This window comes from Phoca vitulina, unplaced genomic scaffold (assembly GCF_004348235.1).
Source record: "Phoca vitulina isolate PV1807 unplaced genomic scaffold, GSC_HSeal_1.0 scaffold11, whole genome shotgun sequence".
Classification (NCBI taxonomy): domain Eukaryota; kingdom Metazoa; phylum Chordata; class Mammalia; order Carnivora; family Phocidae; genus Phoca; species Phoca vitulina.
In genome coordinates this window covers 49,135,081-49,153,495 of record NW_022589714.1, presented here as the reverse complement: position 1 = coordinate 49,153,495, position 18,415 = coordinate 49,135,081, and the positions used below count along the sequence as shown (strand labels likewise).

Genomic DNA, 18,415 nt, shown 5'->3' with positions numbered 1-18,415 from the left:
TAACCTCCATGTACTTGTGTTCTTCCAAGATTTTTTCTTGCAGTTAATTTCTAGTTTCATAGCATTGTGGTTGGGAAAGATGCATGGTATGACTTCAATCTTTTTTAATTTGTTGAGACTTATTTTGTGGCCTAACATGTAATGTATTCTGGAAATGTTCCATGTGCACTTGAAAAGAATGTGTATTCTGCTGTTTTAGGATGGAATGTTCTGAATATTTGTGTTGGATCCAAGTGGTCCAACGTGTCATTCAAAGCCACTGTTTCCTTGTTGATTTTTCTCTTCAGATGATCTATCCATTGATGTAAGTGGGGTGTTAAAGTCCTCTACTATTATTGTATTATGATAGATTTTTTCCTTTATGTTTATTAGCTGCTTTATGTATTTCTATGTTTTTAAAAATGTATGTGTGTCTTATGTAATAAATATTGCCCTACCTTAAAGTCATATAGTTATTTCTTTTACACTTCATCTGAAACTTTTAATATTTGTTTTTAATATTTTAGTACTTCATTCATTTGGAGTTTATTTTTATGTATGATGAATGTATATCCAATTATTCCATTGTTATTTATTGAATAGTACATCTTTTATCCATTTATCTTTAATGTCCACTCTTCACATACAAGAAGCTCTGATGCCATCTTTCCATTCTATTCTGTTGATCCAGTTGCCTACACACCCTGCCACCACCAGTAGTGCAGGGTCTTAGTGACAGTATCAGTCTTCAGTAGTATCTTGCCTTTTCTTTTGTTTTTTAAGATTTATTTATTTATTTATTTGACAGAGAGAGAGAGCACAAGCAGGGGGAGCGGCAGGCAGAGAGAGAGGGAGAAGCAGACTCTCCACGGAGCAGGGAGCCTGATGTGGGTCTCCATCCCAGGACCCTGGCATCATGACCTGAGCCAAAGGCAGAAGCTTAACTGACTGAACCACCCAGGTGCCCATATCTTGCCTTTTCTTAACCTTGTACTACTTTGTTTTATTTTAAAATCAGTTTGTCTAAATTCCACAAAATACCCTGGAGAGATTCTTTTAGGAATTATATTGAAGCTATAGAACATATTGGGAAGACTAACATTTTTGTAATATTGAGGCTTCTTAACCATGATTATGGTGTATCTCTCCATTTATACAGGACCTCACCACTGTCTTTCAATGTTTTTAATTTTCCCCATTAGGATCTTGCATGCCCTTTCTGAGAATTTATTCCTGATGACTTTAAGTATTATTATAAGTTACTATCAAAAGGGACCATTTTGTCACATTTCCTACCTTTTTGTTTGATAGAAAAATGCAATTGACTTTTTCTGTATCTCTCTAACCACCTTGCTAAACTCTCTTATTAATTCTTATGTCTTAGATTATTTTGTATTTTCTCTGTAGACAATCATATCACCTATGACTAACGCTTGCTTTCTTCCTTCTTACGCTTCTAACTTTTCTTCGTCTCTTCCTACTTTCCTTTCTTTTCAGCTGTTGTTAAAAGTCCCCTATTCCCTGCCTAAGTAAACCTAATGTATCATTTTCCATTTCATATTGTAAAATTTTACTCTCTAACAGGGTCTGCCTTTTTCTTTTAACCCAATGCCAATAATGGACTTTCAGTTCTTAGCCTTGAAATGCCAGTGACAACATTCTCAGCAAGATAAAAAGCAAAAAATGTTCTTTCTTGTCCCCAAAGCTGGGAAGAACGAAGTATTTTTAACACAAAACTTTCTTATAAATGATATTTCTAACAAGGATGATTTTTCAAACTGCTAGACTTCAAAGATTTGGGGTGAGGCCTGATAAAACGACCTTAACCTATAAAACATCTGTAATTTTGAATACTCACCTTTCTTAATAATTTAGTGTTCTTGTAATAATGTTGAGTTAACGTCTTCATCTACAGGAAGGTAAAATTACTTATGAATTTTCTCTGTCAAACCAGAAAAGAAACATTGGCATTTCCCTGTACTCACACACAGAGAATAAGACAGTTCTACTGGAATTTTTATTAAAGAAAATGTGAGGGACTGTTGGATAAACCAAGCAGAGAGTAGAGATTTAAGGAGGGTGGTTGCATACTGAGCCTAAAAATGAGCCCACAATAAAAAATTTTAAAAGATTTTTAATTTTAAAAGCCAAATTAAGATAAATCTGTACTTGGGCCTCAGTGGGAAACTACTTGCCTCTGTGATCTTTCCCAGCTAGCTCACAACTTTGTTTTAAAGAATTATTCTTACTAAAAATCCAGAGTTATTCAAAAATAAGAAAATTATGGTATTTTATTGTGTTGTTGATTTTGTCTAAAGGTTTTTGCCAGAAGTCACTGGTGATATGGGCCCAAGTAGAGTGTTACCTGTGAGTGTGCTACCAGTTGAATCAGAGTGGGCGCTCCCAAACTTGAGTGCACCAGGATCGTCTAGAAGGCTTGTTAAAATGCAGATTCCTGGGACCCCCACCCAGAGTTTCTAATTCAGGGCTAGGTCTGGGTTTAGACCTGAGATTTTGCATTTTAGTACATTTCCAGGTGATGCTGAAGCTGCTGATCCAGAGACCATATTTCGAGAACTGATAGAGTAGAATGATTGTAATTTCTGTATTATGTTCTATCATTCGTTTTCCTAAGCTGATCGAGTTACAATTCAAAGTAAGTGATTCTTTGAGAAAAATGAGGCTAAGGGGCGCCTGGATGGCTCCGTTGTTAAGCACCTGCCTTCTGCTCAGGTCATGATCTCAGAGTCCTGGGATTGAGCACCAAGCCCTGCATCAGCTCCCTGCTCAGCAGGGAGTCTGCTTCTCCCTCCCTCTGCCTCTTCCCTGGCTTGTGTATGTTCTCTCTCTCAAAAAAATAAATAAAATCTTTTTTAAAAATTTAAAAAATAAAAATGAGGCTAAGATGGAGAGAATCTCCATGGAGAGCACTAAGAATAACCCAGCCTGGGTTTAAGTACACAATGCAGAACACAGAAGTTCTGTGTTGCTTTTTGCAGTAACAGAGATCCACAACCCATCACCCCAAGATATTTTTTTAAAGAAACATATGGAAGCTGTGTGATTTTTTTTTTCCTCTTCTAGATGTCTGCATTTTCTCCTTTCTTTTCCTTGGAAGGAAAGTGCTACTGCACGACCTTCAGCTTTCCCAAGAAATTAATGATTTCCTCTTTTATTTGAGTGCGAGATTTATTTTTCCTGTGTGAAAGTCCCTGTGAACTCTGTTTAGGATTTTTTTTCATCTATATTCATGGGTGAGATTGACTTATAATTTTCCTTTCTTGTAGGGTTCCTGTCAAGTTTTTAGTATAAGGGTTATACTAGTCTCATAAAATGAGGAGGGGATATATCCTCTCTTCATATTCTGTAAAGACTCCTGTAGGATTAGAATTATTTTTCCCTTTGAGTGTTCGTTGCAACTTAATGGTAGTGCCATCAGGCTTGCATTTCCCTTGTGGGAAGATATTCAACAGTCAATTCCATTTTTTCTGCTGGAAAAAGGATTCAGTGTAACTGAAAAATGATGAGTAGATCATTGTGTGGTACCCCCAACTAGCGACTATTTTCAGAAAGAAAGAGCAAAGCTCCTTTCTATCACCTACCAGGTCCTGAAGAAAACTCACTCTTTGGATAGATGAGTCTAAGGAGTGGGGCGGGGGGAGTGCAGGGCTCACAGGGAGGAGGCCTTGGGTTACTTTGGGAGCAAGGGCACCAAGAATTCAGTTCTAAGAGAAGGATCAGTGTTTTTCAAACTTTTTTGTAGTTTGTGCTAACACAGACAAACATAAGCACATACATTTAATAGAAACAAATGTCACATGAAACTATAGCTATGCTCACTGCCTGTGATGCAGGCTGACATTTTCTGTTCCATTTTATTCTAGTCCATCTCAAATGCAATGGTCATTTAGCATGGTAATCGGCATTGAACATTGGTCTATTTTATTCTATTCCACTCCACTAAATATATATATTTATATATTATATATATATATGATTAAAATTTTATATTACTATGTATTACATATTTATAAATAAAAACGTTTTATATAAATATATACTTTTTATTATGTATTTATATATTATTTATTCCATTCAGGGTCGTGAACGAGGTTTGGAAGTGGACTTAGGAGTGTGGCCAGTGCTGGGGATTCCTACGGCCCCACATTTCCACGTCCACGCTACCTGCGGTTTCAAGTTCTTCTACTCAGGAACAGATGACGTCCCTCTTTTCTACCTGCCAGTGGGGAAGATGCCAGGATTAGTCCAGTTTTGCATTTATCCATTCAGCTGAAGTGGACTTAGATTCGAGGTCCCTGTTTCATGCTGCAGCCCCGCCAGAAGCGGAGAACGCTCCCGGAAACCCCGCTGCCGCTCCTCTCACCCGCAGAGGTGAGCAGGTGAGAGCGGAATGGAGGTGAGAAGCCGCCGGAGTGGGACCGAGAGAAGCAAGAGCTTTCGCTGCTAACACTCCTCCTCCCCCACAACCTTCTCCCCTCGCCCTTTCCCCACTCGGCCGCCTCTTCCTCCTCGTCCCGCTCCCTCCCTCCCCGTCCCGCTCTCTCCCTCCTCGTCCCGCTCTCTCCCTCCCCGTCCCGCTCTCTCCCTCCCCAGCCCTGGACACCCCCTTCCCTCCGTGCGGGCACTAACGGGCCGCGCAGCAGCCGCTCGGGGCTTGGAGAGGTGCGCACAGCAGCCGCACCGGGCCTCCCAGGCCGGGGTGCTTCTCGGCCGCCGATCCCTGGCCTGGCTGCCCCGCGCCCCGGGGGTTGGGGACCGAGCCTGGGAGCTGAGACCGCAGGGGGCCGAAGCGGAGTACCGGGATCCCGGCCCTGGGGGCAGAAACAGCGCCCACAAACTGGGAGAACCTCGGGGACGGTGACTGAGGGCACCCGGAGAAGCGGCTTCTCCAGAGAACGTGGGAATGAGCCCTAGCGGCTTTAAGCAGTGGGAACCCTCGGCGACGCCCCCCGCCCCCACCGCGCCGAGCTCTGATTGACGTTCAGTGGAGCCAATCATAGCCAGGCCCCCTGCGAGCCCGCCGATGCGCTTCCGGAGGACTCGGGGGGTGAGGGCAGCAGCCCCCGCAGAGGGGCCCCTGGGAGCCCCGCCGCTCCGCGCCTCGGAGGGCCCTCACTGAAATGCCAGCGCCCGGTGGAAGACCTGGACAGAAGCGGTCACTGCGGCTGGAAACCCGAGGCTCCATGGGAGGTCTCTTATTGTCCCTGAGCGCCTGCCTGGAGGAGGAGGGCATCCAGTGGCTCCGCAAATACCTGAAGAACGCGCAGGTGACGCTAATGCAGGTGAGATTTGGGGAGGTAGTCGTGTCCCCCGGGCATCACCCAGCTGGGGTAGTGAGGAAGGGATACGGGCCGCTAGGTTTCTGTCCGGGTCTCTCCGTGGCGCCCTGGAGTGAGGTGGGGGAGAGCAGTGAGAGCGGGTCTGTCCCCGACGGGGGAGGACGGGGGGTCTGCCCAGACCCTTAGACCCTCTACTGGTAGGGGCTGTACGAGTGCTCTCGTCCTCGCGGGATCAGGGAGAGGAATCCAGGCCCTGGGGGAGGGTCCCTGGAGACTACCTGGAGTCGGACATGTATTCCTTCGGTTCTCGTCACGTTTGCTCGGGTATATAACTCGTTCCCGTTAACGTGAGGTGGCTGCGTTTGCGCCACAGGCTTCTTCGCTGTCACACAGCCCTCTGGCCTCACGCCGGATCCCTCAGACTGCGACGAGGTTCGGAGGGACAAGTGGGAAAGGAAATCCCGCCTCAGACCAGGGACTCGGGCACTGTGCAGGGTGCCTTAAGCATGACCAGGGTTCCAGCCTAGAGAGAGGTATAAACCCTCTCCTCTTCCCTTCTCAAAGCTATCTTCCTACCTCCTTATAATCCTGATGGACATAAATGCTGGCCTACTTGTCCGAGGTGCTCTGGTTATTAGAGAGGAATTTGAATAATATAGATGAAAAGCTTGAGTAAAAGCGAGTGGGGATACCAGGCCTCTTCAGCTTGACTGGTGGGTTTCCCACACTTTATAGGTGAGGTTCGCGATATCCCGCCACTCGTAAGCTAGGGTGACTCACAGATGTGCTAGAGGATGGAAGGCAGTATGCCCTTCGGGAAGGCAAGTCAGCCTGGCAGGCAGACGGTGTGGCCAAGAAGCCACCACTTGGGACTCAGCCCATGCAAGAGAGTTCCTGCTGCTGCTTGGATGGGAGGAGGTGTGGCAAGAGGCTGGTGAAAACTCATCCTGATGGTCAGTCTGAGAAGCAGTCAAGATGGAGAACTGCAAAATCTGCAGTATGCGTTTTCCGGGAGTCCCAGTGCCCAATGACAGGCTCCACCAGGGATGGCCAGCCCCTGTGAGCTGAGCTCCGCAGGCCTGGTCTGCATTCGGATCTCCCCTACTTCTTCACACGGTCAGGGGAAGTTGAGCCAGGAGCTCGGAGAGGGACCAGAAGGGCACCCAGGCACCTGAGAAATGGTTACCTTAAATCCAAGAGATCCACTTCAAGAACTCTTCTTGCATTCCCCAAATTTTCCTCTGTGATTCAATGGGAGGAAACCAGGTCCCAGCGTTGATTAAAAACAAATAAACAGGGCGCCTAGGTGACTCAGTTGGTTAAGCGTCTGCCTTCGGCTCAGGTCATGATCTCAGGGTCCTGGGATTGAGCCCCAAGTCTGGCTCCTTGCTCAGTGGGGGGTCTGCTTGTCCCTCTCCCTCTGTCACTGCCCCTCCTCCCCACTCGTGCTCTCTGTCTCTCAAATAAATAAAATCTTTCTAAATAAATAAATAAATAAATAAACAAACAAAACTCTTAAGTGAGCATGTGTGAGTGTGTAAATGGTGCTACGCAGTGATGTGATTGGGTAATCAAAAGGGGTGTCCACCCCAGGCAAATACAAGGAGCAAATTTGGAGTCAAAGAAACTTGGTGTGGTCCCCAGATGCAGGGTTCATTAAAGGAAAGACACTGCTTCGGGACAGACTTCTAGGACAGCAGTCGTCTAAAGCCAGGGACTTGCACCTCTTTTCCTGCATTGTTTCCCGATTTTGCCCCAGTTCTGGCATTTAAATGTTTATACCACTTCAAGTTTAAGACTAATGGTTTGCTCTACAACCTCCTAACTCCCACTTCCCTGCTAGCCTCACACAGGTCATTTTCTCTTCCCAGATAGTAAAAGGGGGTAATATGCTCATCTTCAAGTAAATATGGGGGAGGAATGAAAATTGTGAGGGAGGGGAAAAATTGGGTCTCTGCAGTAGGGGAAGAATTGCTAAAAATTAAAGAACTTACTGTATAAATGGGTGCTTCAAGACTAGTGTGTCTTTCCATTCGTGTTTCCTTCCTCTGTTTGAGAAGGACTTTTGACAGAGAACTGAAAAAACTGTCCACTCCTTCATCTCTCTGCTGACACCTATAGGTTCTCTCCTCCAAGTGTTTGTCCATTTCCGATTAGGGGAACATGAGAAGGGGGAATAATAGCTCAGTGGTCTTTCCTTCACATCTCCCTGGAGAGAGTTGTGAAATATATGCCTCCTTCCACAGGCTTAGGTGGACCTGAAATTCTCAGCATGGATCCAAAGAGATGCAAAGAATATAATTTCCAACACATCACATATATTAACACATTTAAATAAAACTGTTAATCACCTTGTCACGTGTCCAGTGGAATCTAATTACCATAATGTGTTGACACCCATCACTAATTTTTAAAATGCACAACCTGTTCCTTAACAGTTGGAAATTTTACATCGCTCCTTTTTTTTCTTTTGAATTCATATTTTCATTTTCCTCCCCCGGTAGAATTTTTTTCTCAACCCTGGCCCGACATTCCAATGTAATGTATTTTTGGTTTTGGAAATCTTTTCTTGATCCATCTACCATGCTTTTTTGCAACAAAATATGTTCTTAAAATAAGTATTTTATTTCTTGATCTAATGTTTGAAAAGTCAGATGAATTAAGATAGTACTATAATTATTAGAGATAATTGATCAAAATAATATAAATAACACAGATTTGAGTAAATAAAAGTAGTAAACATATAAATTTTTAAAAAGTAACTATTTAATTGGAAATGCTTCTCTTACAGAGATGGATAGGGGCTTTATTTTCCCAACTTCATGTTGATGAAAGTTATTTATTGTTATTATGAAGCCAGTTCCATATGATTTCTATTCCTTTAAAAATATTTTAACATAAAGAACTAAAAAATCTTATTCACATATAAAAGTATGGAAACAGAATAAATATAAGAATGGAAGGAATTTTGTTGTAGCAACTTCACCCAATTTTTAAAATTTCTTCTTGGTTATATGACAAAACTCACATGGTGAGCTATTATTAAATACTATTTCAAATAATCTCACAACTCAAATGTAGAGTTCTTCTTCAATTTTGTTGAAGCAAAGAATTAGAAACTACCTGATTTGCAAAACTACTTTTACACATTAGTTTCTTTCACTTTCTCAGTTCTTAGAAGTATACCAAAGAAGCTTTTAAAATTCTTATGAAATAACTAATATTTATACCTGTTAGAGGCATCTTGTTTGTGAAACTCAAATTGGATGAAACTAGGGTTAAAAAGAAACAAACCCACAGATTTGGAAATTAAAAATCAATAGGTTCTGAATAAAGACCTTTTCCCCATTTTTTAATGTCATTTGGAAGTGCATTTAAAAATTATGACAAAGAGATGGACACTAAACTATTGTGCATGTGTATGTGTGTAATTTCATTTGACTGTAGAAAATGATTAATTTTGTAATCATGCATTTGTTAGGTATAGAACAGTGTATCAACGTCCAAGAGGGAGAAATTAATCCCAAATAAATGAACCTGGATTTCTAGAGTTTAGAGTATTACAACCAGGGGCGCCTGGGTGGCTCAGTCGTTAAGCGTCTGCCTTCGGCTCAGGTCATGATCCCAGGGTCCTGGGATCGAGCCCCACATTGGGCTCCCTGCTCAGCGGGAAGCCTGCTTCTCCCTCTCCCACTCCCCCTGCTTGTACTCTCTCTCTATGTCTCTCTCTGTCAAATAAATAAATAAAATCTTAAAAAAAAAAATTTTAGAGTATTACAACCAAGACTACATTTTGGAACATTTTGTTTTGTATCCCCAGATAAGTGGAATTCTGCTTTTAAGAACACAATTTAATCTACTTAGTGGAAATTAACTGCAAAATGAAGAAAAGGTATTAGATCATTACCCAGTGTAAGTTTACAGAAATTCTATTTCTGATTGCTATGTGAATTATTTACAGCAGAATCCACAAAATATTTCCATCAGATTAACCTGAATCTAGTGGTATATAATAAAAACAAATAAATGAGCAGAGAAGTAACAGTATATCATAGACTTATACCCAAATAGAAAAATGTCTTTGTATGATCCAGTAATATTTGGTAAAAGTCCATAAAAATATTTCTCCTGTAAGTCAGAATAAGTTCAAGAAAACATATATTAAAGTACTCCCAGTATGTGTTTATCTTACTCCAAAATATGATGTCGATCTGTCAGAAGTAAATGTCGAGACTTTTGCCTTCACTGCTCTCAAATCATGCAACATAAGCAAGTGAAGTACAGATGAGATAAGTGAGTAGGTCTTTGTTAGTTCTTAGGGAACTCTTGCAAGTTACTATTTCTTTACACGATTTTTATAAATTGAGAATATTATTTTTTTTATTTTTAGAGAGAAAGAGAGCACGCGTGCCAGTGGGGGTGGGGGTAGAGGTGGGGCAGAGGGAGAAGGAGAGAGAGAATCTTAAGCAGGCTCCGCACCCATTGTGAGCCCAATGCAGGGCTCAATCTCACGACCCTGAGATCATGACCTGAGCTGAAATCAAGAGTCAAATGCTTAACCAACTGAGCCACCTAGGCGCCCTTAAATTGAGAATATTCTAATGCCAAAACAGATAAGGATTGGAACCTTGCCATGAATTTGTCACCTGAATGGAATTTAAAAAGCACCACCATCAGTATTTCTTGCCAATGCTAAGGAGCCATTAATCCTTTAAAATTAGAAAAGGAAGCCTTCTGGGCGCCTGGGTGACTCAGTCCTGGGACGAGCCCCACCTTGGGCTCCCTGCTCAGCGGGGAGTCTGCTTCTCCTGCTCCCTCTGCCGCTGCCCACCCCACCCCCACCCCGCCCTCTAGTGCGCACTCTCTCCCTCTCAAATAAAAAAAATCATAAAAAAAAAGAAAAAGAAAGAAAAGGAAGCCTCAAGGTTATCAGATGCAATTTTTCAGCTTTCCAACTTTTCCACTGAGGAATTATGCAAATCCAGAATATTGTAACACAGGCCAAAACTCCATTTCTTATGCCACATATCACCCTTAACATATAAGTTACTCAACCTGGAGCATTATTGACATTTGGGGTTGAATAAATTCTTCATTATCAGGTATCCCGTGCATTGTAGGATGTTTAGCAGCATTCCCCACCTCTACCCACTAGCACTGATCCCCAACCAGAACCCCTCAGTTATGGCAATAAAAAACTGTCTGCAGATATTGCCAGGTGTCTCCCTTGAGGGGCAAAATGGTTGAGGATCAGCACCCTTAACAGAAATATAGAAGGACACAAAGTTGTGGTTAAAGGAGGCTTCATGGCTACAGGTTTTGAACTGTCCTTTTCTTTGGTACTCAGAAGTATTTTATCCCCAGGTCAAGGCACCATAATTATATCTTGGATATGTAAGTGGTACACCTTCCTCTTGTAATGTGGGAGAAAAAGATTAAATACTATAAGAGCAGTCATAAGCATGTCACTTTTATTTTTTTTTAAAGGGGCTTAAAACACCAAGCGTTTGATTAAGCACATCACTTTTTCAAGAGTGTGCACACGGATGTTGTGGGTCTAGATTTCCTTAAAATTTTCTGTGCTTATGTCCCCTTTGGAAAGCCTTCTGATACCCCCGAAAATACAAAACCCCAATTTGAAGACTGCTACTCTTGGAGACTGTTACAAACACTGGTACAAACACAGAGCCATGCTGAATAAAGCAGAGCAAATAAGTTCTACATGCAAGACAGGAACCTCTTTCTTTTTCTCTCTAGGGTAAAAAAAAAAGAAAGAAAGAAAAAGAAATACCCATTCCCTAAAATCAGATCAATTCCATATCCTGAACATTTAGGAAGATTTTCAACTCCAACTGCCCAGCTGCTCAACACAGATTGCCTCACATAGCACAAAGATTCCTCCCTTGATATTAAATGGAATGTGAAAACAACCTCAGCATTTAGAAACCTTAAGTCTTTCGTGAATTGTTCTAACAGTCCAATGAATATCATTAGTATAGCTTTGAATTCCCATAGAAAAATGTTAGTTGGGTATTAACTAGATTTAAAGATTTCACAGTGTCTTCAGCAGAAAGTGACACAAGGGCTGTTAGAAATGTAAGCTCTTCTCTTTACTGTTTTTATAATTGTCTACAATTGTCATGACAATCATGAAAAATGTTAACAGACATCTGAGAAGTGAAACACATGCTCAAGTGCAGCAACCATTTAGGCAGAAGATACCAGACCAAGGTCCCAAAGTCAATTAGAGATTTTAGAAGTTTACATTAGGTTAATATTAAAGAAAAATATAATCGGGGCTCCTGGGTGGCTCAGTTGGTTAAGCAAACTTCGGCTCGGGTCATGATCCTAGGGTCTTGGGATCGAGCCCCACATCAGGCTCCTTGCTCCGCCGGAAGCCTGCTTCTCCCTCTCCATCTGCCTGCCGCTCCCCCTGCTTGTGCTCTCTCTCTTTCTCTCTGTCAAATTAAAAAAAAATAAAAATCTTAAAGAAAAATACAGTCACCATTAATATTAAAAATTTGTCTGTGGGATGCCTGGTTGGTTCAGTGGGTTAGGCATCTGCCTTCCGCTCATTTCATGACCAGGGTCCTGGGATCCAGCTCCGCATCTTCCAGCACCCCTGCTCAGCCGGGAGTCTGCTTCTCCCTCTCCCTCTGTGCTTCCCCCTGCTTGTGCTCACAAGCTCTCTCTCTCTCAAATAAATAAATAAAATCTTTTTTTAAAAAAATTGTCTGAGAAGTATGACACCTTAACTTTTACCAGATACTGTAATTGGAGTAACATGAGGATTCCATGTCATCTGTGATACTGAATATTTAAATTGTATCTCTGTTTGAGCACCCATGACTACATTTACATACCTCTAGACATTAATTTAAGACATAACAAAGTCTGCTTTATAAGGTAAGTGAATGAAATTTAGGACATTCCACTTAATGTAGCATTTCAATTTGAAAAGATGGGGGCTGCCAAAACTTGTAAGTAATAAGATATCCTTCAGTGGGTAAATAGATAAACAAATTGGTACATTCACACAATGGAATATTATTAAGCAATTTTTTTAAAATGAGCTATCAAACCACAAAAAGATATGGAGGAAACTTAAATGCATATTGCTAAGTGAAAGAAGTCATCTGAAAAGGCTACATACTGGGATTCCCAACTATAGGACATTCTGAAAAAGGTCAAACTGGAGACAGTAAAAAGACGGTAAAAAGATCAGTGATCACCAGGGGTTCACTGGGAAAGAGGGAAGCAGAGAAGAATAGATGGAGCTCAGGGTATTTTTAGGGCAGTGAAGCTATTCTGTATGATATTGAAACGGTGGATAAATATAATTACACATTTGCCAAAACCCATAGAATGTACAATACAAAGACCTAATGTAAAACTACAGACTTTACTTAATAATGTAACAACAGGGCGCCTGGGTGGCTCAGTCAGTTAAGGGTCTGCCTTCAGCTCAGGTCATGATCCCAGGGTCCTGGGATCAAGACTCATGTTGGGCTCCCTGATTGGCAGGGAGTCTGTTTCTCCCTCTACCCCTCCCCCTGCTCGTGATCTCTCTCTCACTCTCTCTCTCAAAAAAATAAATGAAATTTTTTTTTAAATAATGTAACAACATTGGCTCATCAGTTGTAACAAATATAGGACACTAGTGCAAGATGTTACTAACAGAGGAATTTGGGAGAAGGTAGGGAGTGAGGGAACATATGAAAACTATCTGTACTTTCCACTCAATTTTTCTGTAAACCTGAAACTGCCCCCCCAAAAAAAGTATACTTAAAAAAAAAGGCATGGTTTTATATGGACAGAAATGCTATGATTGCATTTTTATTTTATAAATGATGAAATCAGAGCAGGGACATAATTTAAACTCAAAATGCACAAAATAATTTAACTTATGAAAATGTTTACCCAGCTCAAGAATATTAAATAAGCTTAGATTAAAATTAAGTTCTCTTGAATTTACTTTATTGAGTAATCCTCTACGTACTAGTTTAGATTTTTAGTGCAGAGAGATTTTTTTTAAGTTTATTTATTTAAACAATCTCTACACCCAACATGGGGCTCAAATTCACGACCCTGAGATCAAGCATCACATGCTCCACTGACTGAGCCCGCTGGGTGCCCCACTGCAAAGAAATTTTTAAAGTCTTTTTATGACCACTTATTATTGGTCTACAGTCCAGTCGTATATCTGATTTTTATTTTATAACTTACCAAAGACACTGAGGAAATTAAACCAGAATTATATTTTCCCATTTTTCATACAAAAATGTTTTAGGAACAGGAAGTATATTTAAAAAAAAACAACACTGGGCGCCTGGGTGACTCAGTTGGTTGAGCGACTGCCTTCGGCTCAGGTCATGATCCTGGAGTCCCCGGATCGAGTCCCGCATCGGGCTCCCTGCTCGGCGGGGAGTCTGCTTCTCCCTCTGACCCTCCCCCCTCTCATGTGCTCTCTCTCTCACTCTCTCTCTGTCAAATAAATAAATAAAATCTTTAAAAAAAAAAAAAACAACACTGTTTAAGCATTCATTATAACTTAGTTATTTTTACATGAGTTTGTACTTTTTCATCTTACATTTATCAGAGTATAGTATTTACTTTTGAACTAAGGTTTTATAATAAGTCTATACTTTTTTAATTTGCAAGGCAACTTTCCTGCCATTCACAACTATCGGGATGGAGCTAGAGTGTATTATGCTAAGAAAAATTAGGCAGAGAAAGACAAATACCATATGATTTCGCTCAAGTGTGGAATTTAGGAAACAAAACAGATGAACGTATGAGGGGGGGAGAGAGAGAGAGGGAAACAAACCATAAGAGACTCTTAACGATAGAGAACAATCTGAGGATAGATGGAGGGAGGTGAGTGGGGGGTGGGTTAAGTGGGTGATGGGTATTAAGGAAGGCACTTGTGATGAGCACTGGGGGGGTGTATGTAAGTGATGAACCACTGAATTCTACTCCTGAAGCCAATTTTGCGCTGTATGTTAACTAATTAGAATTTAAATAAAAATTTGAAGAATAAAAAAAAAAAAAGGAAGACAACTTTTCCAAGTAGAAAATCATTAAAAGATTCCATCCTCTGAAGGCTAACTTCTTTAACTTACTTAACCTAATTGTGTAACTTACAGCTTGGAATTTTTCTCTGCAGTCTCTGGAAAAAAGGGTGGCAGGGAACTCAGGTTCACAGATCCTATACTTTGACCTTATCCCAGCCTGGAATTTTTCTTAAATGTTATGAACATTTAAAGCATTAGGAACCTTGGTTAATTTCTTGCCCCCCCCCCCCACCCAACTATGTATTTGAGACTCCTGTCTTGGATTCATGTGAGTTAATACTAATCTCTTGGAATCAATAAAAATAGGAGCTCCATTGAACATGACGGACAATAGTTTTCATTTTCCAATATCCTCCAGATGAGGACCTCATCATAATTTAAGGGCACCTTCCAAAGGAAGCTCCTTTCCTTGATACCCATAGTGTAGCCACACCAGTTCTCAAAGAAACAAGCAGCAGACTCCCAGCCTTTAAATTTCCTACTCTAAAGACATACAAACTGATCAGTGTTTTCTCCCATGGAAACTGTATACCTGGTCAATTTTCCAGGGCCTTGTTTTTAAGTCAAGAACTCAGCAGCCTACTCTCCTTCTCCCAGTCTGGGTTTGTTTCCTGGGTTTACTGGGGTTATCTCACTGATTCACTGTTGCTGTAAAAACGGGGCTGAGCATGCTGTGTTGAAAGCCACTGAAAACCAGAGGAGACTAGTCATGAAAACCCTGACTATTGGCTGATAGATTTCTTTCTGATAACTCCTCATAACTGGTAGCACTTTTTTTTTTTTCCAATCTAGAGCAAATCTTCAGGAGGTGACCAGGATCCAGAGCTGTTTCAGCCTAACTTGGCTGTGATCTCCTTCCCTATGCTTGAGGGCACGGAGCTGTATGGACTATATGTCTGAAAATACCCTAGATGAACTGAATATTGAATTACTGTACAATAAACTGTACAAATCTTACCTCGAGGCATTCTCTAAATTCTGTAAGAATCATGGTGATGTCACAGCAGAAATTATGCATCCCATTCTTGAGTTTGAAGTTACCAAAGGTGCTTTTATTGCTTTTAACTCCTTTGGCATTGAACTGAGTAAAGATGACCAGGAGACCCTCTACCTGATTTGTAGCGAGCTCTGTTCTGAGGGGTGGCACCTGTTGGCTCAAGCAGAAGACTGATCAGATGAGGAGAGTAGCTGACCATTATGGAGGATATAAGCCTTTGTTTGAGACCGTGGGTGATGGCAGCAGAGGAAAGACGTTGGAAGATGTGTTTTATGAGCGTGAGGTACAAATGAACGTGCTGGCATTCAACATGTAATCCCACTATGGCGTGTTTTACGTATACACAAAGCTGAAGGAACAAGAAATGAGAAATATCGTGTAGATAGCAGAATGCATTTCACAAAGACATCGAAGTAAACAGTTACATTCCAATGTTATGACCCAGTGTGGGGCCTCAACTGCAGAAAATCATAAATATTAAGAAGAGGTTTTGAGGAAAATAAAAAGAATTGTGTTATATGATCTGGGTTATTCAAAAATAATCCATACTGCACCTTCATGAATTGCAGGCTCACTGGAAACAGTAAACTAACCCTGAAACAGTGTTTCTTTTTTTTTCCAGCAGCTTTAAATTTTGTTTCCACGTTTATGTCTCATTTTTTACCAGACCTTAGACATTAATTCTAATTAACCCTATGGTAACTTTTTCTAGTCTTGTTTGGTTGTATTAAAAATCAGATCTAATTTTTAAAAAAGAAGAAAAAAAAAGAAATGTGCAGCTTCTCCACCAAAACAGCTGGAGTTTGAGGTTCTAGATCCTCTTGGATACGTCACTTTCCACTTCACAATTAACCCATGTTTTTACACAGGAAGGGAGAAAAAAATCTATCAAATAATGGAAAAAATAATTAGCTTCTTGGGAAAGTAGAAAATTATCCAACAACCCCTTTCCAACGGGAAAATATTGCATATATTAGAAGAGAAAACACAATGATATGGCTTCCCTAAGCTTCTCAAACACCGAGCATCACCCACCTACGTATCCTCCAGAGAGCAACAGGTGGATTGTAAAACAGGAGATTTACTGATTTCAGGCTGCAAGTTCTGCACATTAGTGGTTCCCATACCGCTCCCCAGTATCAATATGGGAAAATGGACTTTACCAGACTTCAGTTCACATGAAGCAAGACACCTCACTAGAGTCTAAAATGAAGCTAATTTAGATCACAAAATCTAGAGGTAGGCAACAATTTTGGCTTGAAATTTTCCAGCAACCAACTCAAAATGGTGTTAACAGTGACTATCATATAAAATAAATCCAAAGCAAGACCAGGAAATTTCTCAAGTTCCTATTTTAAAAAGTGAGCCTCTCGACAATACTGTTTTAGGAAGTCCAATAGGGGGTTTCACAGGCCTGTTTTTTATGGGATTACTCAATATAGGTAAACATCGGGGTGCCTGGGTGGCTCAGTCGGTTGAGCATCTCCCTTCGGCTCAGGTCATGATCCTGGAGCCCCAGGATTGAGCCCGCATGGGGCTCCCTGCTCAATGGGGAGTCTGCTTCTCCCTCTGCCTCTGCCCCTTCCCCCACTGGTGCTCTCTCTCACTCTTTCTCTCAAATAAATAAATAAAATCTTTAAAATACGTGTGTGTGTGTGTGTGTGTGTGTGTGTGTATGTAAACATCATCAAACCAAAAGATAACTCTGTAACAAGAATTCTACAGAGAGCCAACGCATTACAGAAGGATATGTATAGCAATAGAAAAAAAAATACAAAGTAACCCAGAAAAATAAAGGGACTAACTCTTACTGGTATGAAGCAGGTCAAGAAAAGTTTCCTGGAGAAGGAGACATCTGAATGGAATTTTGATAGATGTAAACTTGGAATTTTCCAAGTAAGCAGTAGAAGGGGAACATTCCAGACAAAAGAAACCACAAGAAAGTAAAGGCAGGCAGTCATGAATCAGCATGTTTTCATAAAGATCTATATCTATAATCAGATTAACTGACTGAGGAGAAAAGTGAAACAGGGAGATACAGGAGAGGTAAGCAGTAGCAAGATCAAGAATTGCCTTCTCTGCTGTGTCAGAGATTTGACATTCATTATAAAACAGGTAAAATTATCAAAGCTCTAAATGAAGACATTAAAAATAGTCTTAAAGATGAGAGAATATACTTAAGACTGTCTGAGAGGTGGAATTTACACTGAGTAATAAAATGAAGGGTTCAAGGGAAATGTAAGAATGTGAGTCTAAAGTTTCTGATTCAGGGAATAAATGACAGGAAATCGTTGAAATCCATTGACCTATCCTGCACTTTAAAAGGATTTCTTTGCCCATACAGGCTTCTGCAACAATCGTGCATTGATCATTAGAGAGTATCAGTTCACTGAATTATGCAGATACTTGAAATGTCAGCACACTTTATACACTATCTTTTCAAATCATATTCATTAATATTGTCACTGATCTCATCAGAAAATTTTTAAGTACCCCATGGTAGCAGATACAAGCTTCCCAAAATTCTAATTTCACTCAAAAGCTTAAATATTATCATTGGCAAAAGATACAATCAGCTGTTTTCCTTGAAGTGACGGTCTCCCTTTGTTCATACTCAAGAAAATGTCTCCCATATACCCAAGCCTGAATAACCAATTTTCTGTCAGTTGTATGTTTTTCCAAGTGAAAAAAAAAAATGCGTTCCATGAAAAAAGTAGCTAGTTCAGCTTGCAACTCAAAGTTTTCCCTAGAGACAACCACCATATTTTAGTATGCAGCAGAAGAGCTTAATGGGCACTTCTCATCTCATCCCAGAATATTTCTTAAAATGTGCTTAAGAGTTGAGATTTGATAAAAATAATTCTTATTCCTTCACTAGACACTCTCTAGGGAAACTGACTTTTTAAAAACTGTGGAGGTGTCGTAATAAAGAATATAATGAATGCTAAAACAATTTGACGCTCTTAACTTGATTCATGCCAAGGCACTAGTAATATTACCCACCATTGTTCTCGCACCTTCGGTACAAATGTCAACACAGGCGTTGCAGGAAAAACCATGAGATT

The 18,415-nt window shown here is 40.8% G+C and overlaps 1 pseudogene; it reads left to right on the top strand.

The window, feature by feature from the left end:
* Positions 1-5,032: 5,032 nt before the first annotated feature.
* LOC116635709 lies at positions 5,033-16,796 on the top strand (annotated as a pseudogene).
* Positions 16,797-18,415: the final 1,619 nt, after the last annotated feature.